This window comes from Pteropus alecto, unplaced genomic scaffold, assembly GCF_000325575.1.
Source record: "Pteropus alecto unplaced genomic scaffold, ASM32557v1 scaffold13472, whole genome shotgun sequence".
NCBI classification, from domain to species: Eukaryota; Metazoa; Chordata; class Mammalia; order Chiroptera; family Pteropodidae; genus Pteropus; species Pteropus alecto.
The window spans coordinates 1-6,994 of NW_006433371.1; the positions used below are offsets into that span (position 1 = coordinate 1).

General features: G+C 41.9%; 1 pseudogene; it reads left to right on the forward strand.

Annotated features, from left to right (window-relative positions):
* The first annotated feature begins 5,497 nt into the window (after nucleotides 1-5,497).
* On the forward strand, nucleotides 5,498-5,613 carry LOC112476789 (annotated as a pseudogene).
* The last annotated feature ends 1,381 nt before the right edge of the window (nucleotides 5,614-6,994 follow it).

Below are 6,994 nucleotides of genomic sequence, written 5' to 3' on the forward strand. Positions count from 1 at the left end.
GCATGAAGCCAGCACTGACCCATCCCTGCCTAACACAACTTTGAGCAGATGCTAAGTATGGGAGTGGACACCACAGAGCAGGAGAAGCTGCAATTACTCCAGCCCCTGCCCCTTGTCAGCCTGACTCCCTAGACAGCTGGAGGGTGCGGGGGAAACCTTCTCGGAAGCTCAGGTGTGTGAGGAGGACAGGCTTCCAAGAGCGGACAACGGAGAATAATCCTAATGACGACAAAGAGGGCTATGGACTACTGACAATGGGCGCTGTCATGCCCGAGGAAATAGAATCAATAGGAAAATATGAGAATAACTTAAAATTAAACATGTTTACATATCTGAAAAAATAAAGGGGGATACTGAATTTTTAAGGTGAGAATATGGATTATAGTACAGAAAAATAAGTAATTATTGGAATGATTTAGAAATTTTAGAGATGAAAAATCCAATAGAATGAACACATTAAAAAAATTCATTCCGTCAATGACAAGACATAGCTGAAGAGACATTTATAAAAGTGGCATACAATATTGAGGGAATTGTCCAGAATACAGCATAGAAATGGAAGTGGAAATGGAAATTCAAGATACTTGGGGACTAGAATGGGCAAGGTCAATGTCATATCTATTGTAAGTGACAGAAGGAAAGAAGTGAGAATGATGCCTAGTCACACCTCGAGATAAATAACTGAACACTTTACAGAGATGAGCAAAGACCAACTAAGCGTTAGGGTGCATGCATCTAAAAATGAAATCTGTATCTTGACTTTACGTGGTGAATTAAGAAAATGAAGGTGCATTTGAGAGGGCAAGGAGAAAGTATTCAATGCTATCCCTCCCCCTAGGGAGAGCAGCGAGTGAGTGCTGTATAGGACTCCACCCCTACAGAGAAACCCTATAGAATGGGGAAAAAACTGCAAACAGTATATCGGTTACAGTGTTACTACTCAAAACATTTAAAGAATTAATACAACTCAATAACAAAAGCAAGCAATCCAAATAAAAATGTTCAGAGGAACTAAATAGACATTTTTTTTTTTTCAAAGAAGATACCCAAAGGGGCTACGGGTGCCTGAAAAGGCGCTCAGTGTCACTCATCATCAGGGAAATGGAAATCACAACCACGACGAGATACCACCTCACACCTGTCAGAATGGCTGTCATCAACACAAGAAGTAATAAATATTGGTGAAGATGTGAAGAAAAGTGAAACCTTCGAACCATTGGCGTACATGTAAATTGGTGCAGCCACTATAGAAAACAGTACAGAGGATCCTAAAAATTAAAAAAAAAAAATACACCCATCATATGATCCAGCAATTCTACTTCTGTGCATATATCCAAAGGAAATGAGACAGGGTACCGAAGAGATAGCTGCACTCCCATATTCACTGCAGCATCATTCACAATAGCCAAGCTATGGAATCAACCTAAGTGCCCATCAGTGAATGACTGGACAGAGAAGATGTGGCATATCTGTACACAAAATAGAATATTATTCAGCCATGAGAAAGAAGGGAATCCTGCCATTTGTGACAACATGGATGGATCTGGAGGGTGTTATGCTAAATGAGATAAGCCAGACAGAGAAAGACAAATACCATATGATCTTACTTATATGTGGACCCTGAAAAAGGGGAATTTGTAAAAACGTTGATTAGAATGGATGTCACCAAGGAATGGGGGTAGGGGGGTCGGGCAGTGGCTGTTAAGGGGACAAACTTGCAATGAGTAATAAATAAGTCCTGTAGATCTTATGCGTCATATGGTGAATACGGACAAAAATATTGTATTATAATCACCAAATTAGCTAAGAGACTATAACTTTATTCCAGCTGCTAAAAAGAAATGGTAATTGTGTAACATGATAGAGGAGGTAATTAGCACAACAATGCAATCATATTAGAATATATTAATGTATCAAATTAACATTTTGTACACTTTAGATTTATACATTGGCATATGTCCAATATATTTTAATTAAATAAAAAAACAGAAAACAAAGAAAGAAAACTATTTAATGGTATCTGGAGAACAAAGTGGCCATGAATATAACAAAGATTTATGAGAACTCGTGCTGTGACTTCTAGAACACAGCACGCTGTGGGCTGGACCATGGCCCCACAAAGACCCTACACCTTAATCTCCAGAGCCCGTGAGTAAATCACTGATCTGGCAAAAGAGAATTGGCAGCTGTGCTGAAACAAGGAACTGAGGTGTAAAGATGACCTTGGATTCTCTGGGGAGCCCTCCTGTAATCACAGGGTCCTTAAAAGTGGATAGACAAAGCAGGGGGAGAGGGTCAGAGAGAGATGCGATGACGGAAATGGGGTCAGTAACAGGCGGCGTGAGAAGGGCTTGACCTGCCATTGCTGGCTTTGAAGATGGAGGAAGGGCCTTGGGTGCAGGAGTGTGGGTGACCTGTAGGTGCTGAGCTTCCGAGGACCTAGTAGGTCCTCAGAGCATCCGCCTCCCCTCCCCTTCCCCGGGAGGCAGGTGCACGGTGGGGCGGCTCCGTGTCTCCTTCAGCTTCAGTGTCAGCCCCTAGCCTGGGAAAAATCCCTCCTGACATCCTGGGGTCTGATCTCTCTGGTGAGTGCCCTCCGGCCTCATCCCTGTGGTCCCCAACACCAGTCTCCAGCTCTCAGCCCCAAACCTCCCAGACATCCCCCACTTGTCAGCCCATGACCTGCTGTTCTACATCTCCAGGTGCCCAGGGGTGGTCTCTTGTCCCCAATGAGGACATGGGACCAGGGACCCCAGGGGACAGACTCACCTGCCTGGATGCAGATCCTCGGGCCCATGCTCAACCCTGGAAGAGAGTCCCCATGAGAGATTGACCCTGAGTCCTGAGTCCTGAGTCCTGAGTCCTGAGCTGAAACTCCTCCTCCATGTGAGCCTCCTGAGGCATGGGGTCCCCTGACTGCCCAGGGCCTGGCTGTGGGGCAGGGTCCCACCCAGACCAGGGCTTTCCTCTTGTCCTCATCTCACCCAGGCAGAGCAGGGCCTTGAAGGTAGGGGTCACGGCATGTCTTCCCTCTGGTCCCTTGTGCAGGTAGGGGAGACCATGAAGCCTTCAGACAGCCAGATGCACAGGGTGTGGCCACTCAGAGTCTGTTTCTCCCCAACTCGCAATAGGGTTGTCATATCAGCAGCCCCACAGGAAGGGGAAACGCCCCCAGAAGCCTGGTTCTAGTCTCCAGGATGGAGCAGCACAGAGACCCAGAGCCTTCCTGAGACGCCCCTTCCAAGTGAGGGGACCCAGGGCCCAACCTTCCCTCTAGGACCTCCCCCATGGGTGCCCTCGCCCTCAACCCGTCCACCAGCACCTCCCTGTGGGGTCTTGCCATGGACAGTGGTTACCCAGGCCCTGAAGATGCTTCAGAGGGATGTGGGAGCCTGTGCCCAGCAGAGCTCGGAACAGCAGGGACACACGTTTACCATCCAGCTGTGCAGTTCAGGGGGTGTCCCTGTGACAGTGAGCTTGCAAGGCAAATGCAGGGAGGTGGGGAAGGAAACACGATCCTTCTGGGATCCTAAGAGTGTGGCTTTCTTTCTGTCACAAGCCCTTCACAGAAATCTCTTTTCCTTAATGACAGTATCCACCCACCTTCCTGGGAACAAGCCTCTGAGTCGTCCTGCTCCCCAGCGGCCATTGTCCCTCAGGCAGAGCTGTGGTCCTGGCCTCTGATTTAGAGGATAGTGAGTGGGTAGTTCTCTTAATTGTGGGACAAAGGTGATATTTAAATATTCTTCCATTGTTTACACTCCATGTGACCTTGAGCAGCCACCTCCACCTCTGAGCCCCTGTTTCCTCATCTGCATCATGTCGCCATGAGCCCCCATCTCCAGAGTGGTTGTGGGGACAGTGGTGCCTGGGACATGGAGGGATCATCCTTTTTTTTTTTTTCCAGATTTGATTAAGATGCTTGGGGTGAGACATGAATGGAATAAGTTGTCAGACTCCATGTGTCATCAGGGTGGACGATAACAGTGCCCACTTAAGAGCCCCATCTGGTCTTGATGCTGAGAAGTCCTATTTACAATATTTCCGAAATAGGTACCACAGTCAAAGCACACAAAGGGAAAGGAAAGTTCCTAATCTCCAGGCATCTACAACAAACAAAAGAGGCTAAAGCTGAGTGGCCACTGGCACCTGGGTTCAGCAAGGGGTCATCAGAGTGCAGGTGCCCACATCTGTGTGCACAGAGCAGAATCCAGGTCCTCACAGGAAGGAGGAGATCTGGGCTCAAGGTGAGAGTTGGAGGCAGTGTTGTCCCCTCTCCCATGTTGGGAATGGGCCATGGGCCATCTCAAAAAAAATCTTTCCCTGGACCCAGCCCCCAGTCTGAACGTGCCACGTCCCCCGTGTGTGTGAAACTGATTCCATCCTGTCTGGTGTGGCATTGGCGTCTGCCCAGGTGTGAGTGTGTGGTCTGCAGAGTTATCAATAAGGGTATTATGTTTGAGGAGTTAGAACACTACGAAAACACGAAACTCATTTTATTTCAACCATGTATAAACAAATATCTGAAATAATAAAGAAAAAAATGAATTATTGGAACAAAACAGGGGTTATATTATAGAAGAATATGGAATTTTAGAAATGAACTAAGCAAATACCTTAGAGGAAATAAAGAAATATTTAAAATAACACAATCAAAATACTCCTTTCATTGAGGAGAAGACACAGCTAAAGATACAATTATGAAACTGGAATACAACTCTGAGGAAATTTGTAGGAAGCAAGACAGAGAGACTGGAATTAAAAAACCAAGATGCACAGGGAACAGCAAGAGAAGGTGGTGATGGTATGACATTCAGGAGAAGAGCAGTGAGGATGACACTGCCACAATTCCAGAGGCCAATGGTTGCACAGTTTTCAGAGAAGCAGAGAGAACACTCAGGGCTAGGGTGCACAAATATATTAATAGTCAAGTGTGTGTCTTCATATTTCATGGAAGTGGAGGAAATTGATGCAAGCTGACTTTCAAATGAAAGAAAAATACTAAAGATAGGGAAAAGTCCATTCGTGTATTTTATTGTGATTGAAGAATTTTATAGTTCCCCAAATTATTATTGTTAGGGGGAAAAGGGGAAAGGGTCAGAAGGGAGAAATCCATAAGTACAAAGAACCTGGGGCACTTCCAACCTTTTTGATCTCATGTCTCACATGTTAAATCTCCCATATCAGGCTCTGTCTCCATGACGGATGCGGAGAGTTGGGGTAGATCTTTAACCATTAAATATTTCTCCCCTCCTCATAGTTGGATCATATTCTCTACTGGAAGCATGAAAATCTTTTCTACTATCTTAACAAAAATACAGTGAAAATAAAGTATATTCCAGACACACATGTCTTAGACCTTATATTGTTTACGGACTCACAAAATGCAATATTAAAATACGCAGTTAAGGACATGGTTCCATAGTATAGTGGTTAGCACGTCTACTTTACACGCAGAAGGTCCTGGGTTCATGGCCCAGTGGAGCCATAGTCCATGGTCTATGGCCATGCCACTCTTAACAAGCCCGATGTCTAATCTCAGAAGCTAAGCAGAGTCGGGCCTGGTTAGCACTTGAATGGGAGACCACCTAGGAAGACCAGGTGCTGTAGGCATAAATAATAAGAATAAATAAAAATAAATAAAAAAATATGCAATTAAGCTGAAAATATAGATTCAAAATAAGGTGAGATGCATAAGTGAGAACAAATGGCAAAACAAATATGCATGGAAAAATATTTGTACATACACGTATATATATATATTTATTTATATTTAAGAAAAGTAAATCAAAATATTAGGAGTGTGGGTTCTTTGTGTTGTTAGAGAAAGACGGGGTGGGGCAGGATTGCTTTTGAAAGAAAGTACTAACAGCTCAGCTAATTCACAACGTTCTTTTCTTATCTAAAGAAGAGGATGAATTTAAAAATTCTTCCCAATTGTAAATGTAAATACCAACATTATAAATGGAGATAATGATCTAACATTAGAAAATACAATATATAACCTCCAAACTGGGTGATGTAATTATATAAGGCTAATAAGTCTTGATCATAACAAAAGCAGTTTGGAAATTCAAAAAGAAAGTATGAGAATGCAGGATATCTTAATCCATAATGAAGCAACGCTTAAGTAAAATGGTGATAATTACTCAAGGTTATTCATTTACTAATAAACATTAAAAAATTAGTCAGACTGACTTAAGGATTAGATCAACATATGCCCACTCAGAAAAAAACAGATGTATACTAACAATAAAATCTCATCTAAAAGAAAATCATTACAGAACACTTGAAATCAATAGAGAATATGTTATTGTTATTTAGTAAAATTACCTGATACTGTAGAAATATTCCACAAAATGGAATGTAAGGCAAAAATGTTTTTGGAAGAAAAATTATTTTATCTTCTTAAATAATAGATATATGTTAAAGATACGGCACTCATAAACATTTCTCCAATCACCATCAATGAAGTACATAAAGCATAAGTAAATATGTAATTGGTGGTTCAGACAAATATCTTTATCAGATTATAAGATTTAGAATATCTTCTAAATTTATAAGATAAATGGGATGAAAAATATTATGAGCAAAGGGCATACTTAAATTCTTGATCCAATGTGTATAAATATTTCATTATGTAGTATAAATATGCAGAAAATGACTTGTAATGTGTCAAAAATAAGTAAGTAAATAATGTTATCCAATGTGTATAAAAATAAGTAAGTAAATAATATGTATCCAATGTGTATAAATATTATAAAGTTTTCATTATGTAGTGTAAATATGCAGAAAATGATTTGTATGTGTCAAAATAAGTAAGTAAATAATATGTTATTATGTGTATAGCAACAAGGAAGGAATGCATATATTTAAGGCCCATATTGCTCCTAAAGTATTTCGTAGACAAAAATAAGCTTATCTTCAATTATTTCCAGGTTGATGGCATATGCATTAAGTTCCCTGAGAAAGCTGCAATTTAATTAGCAATCAG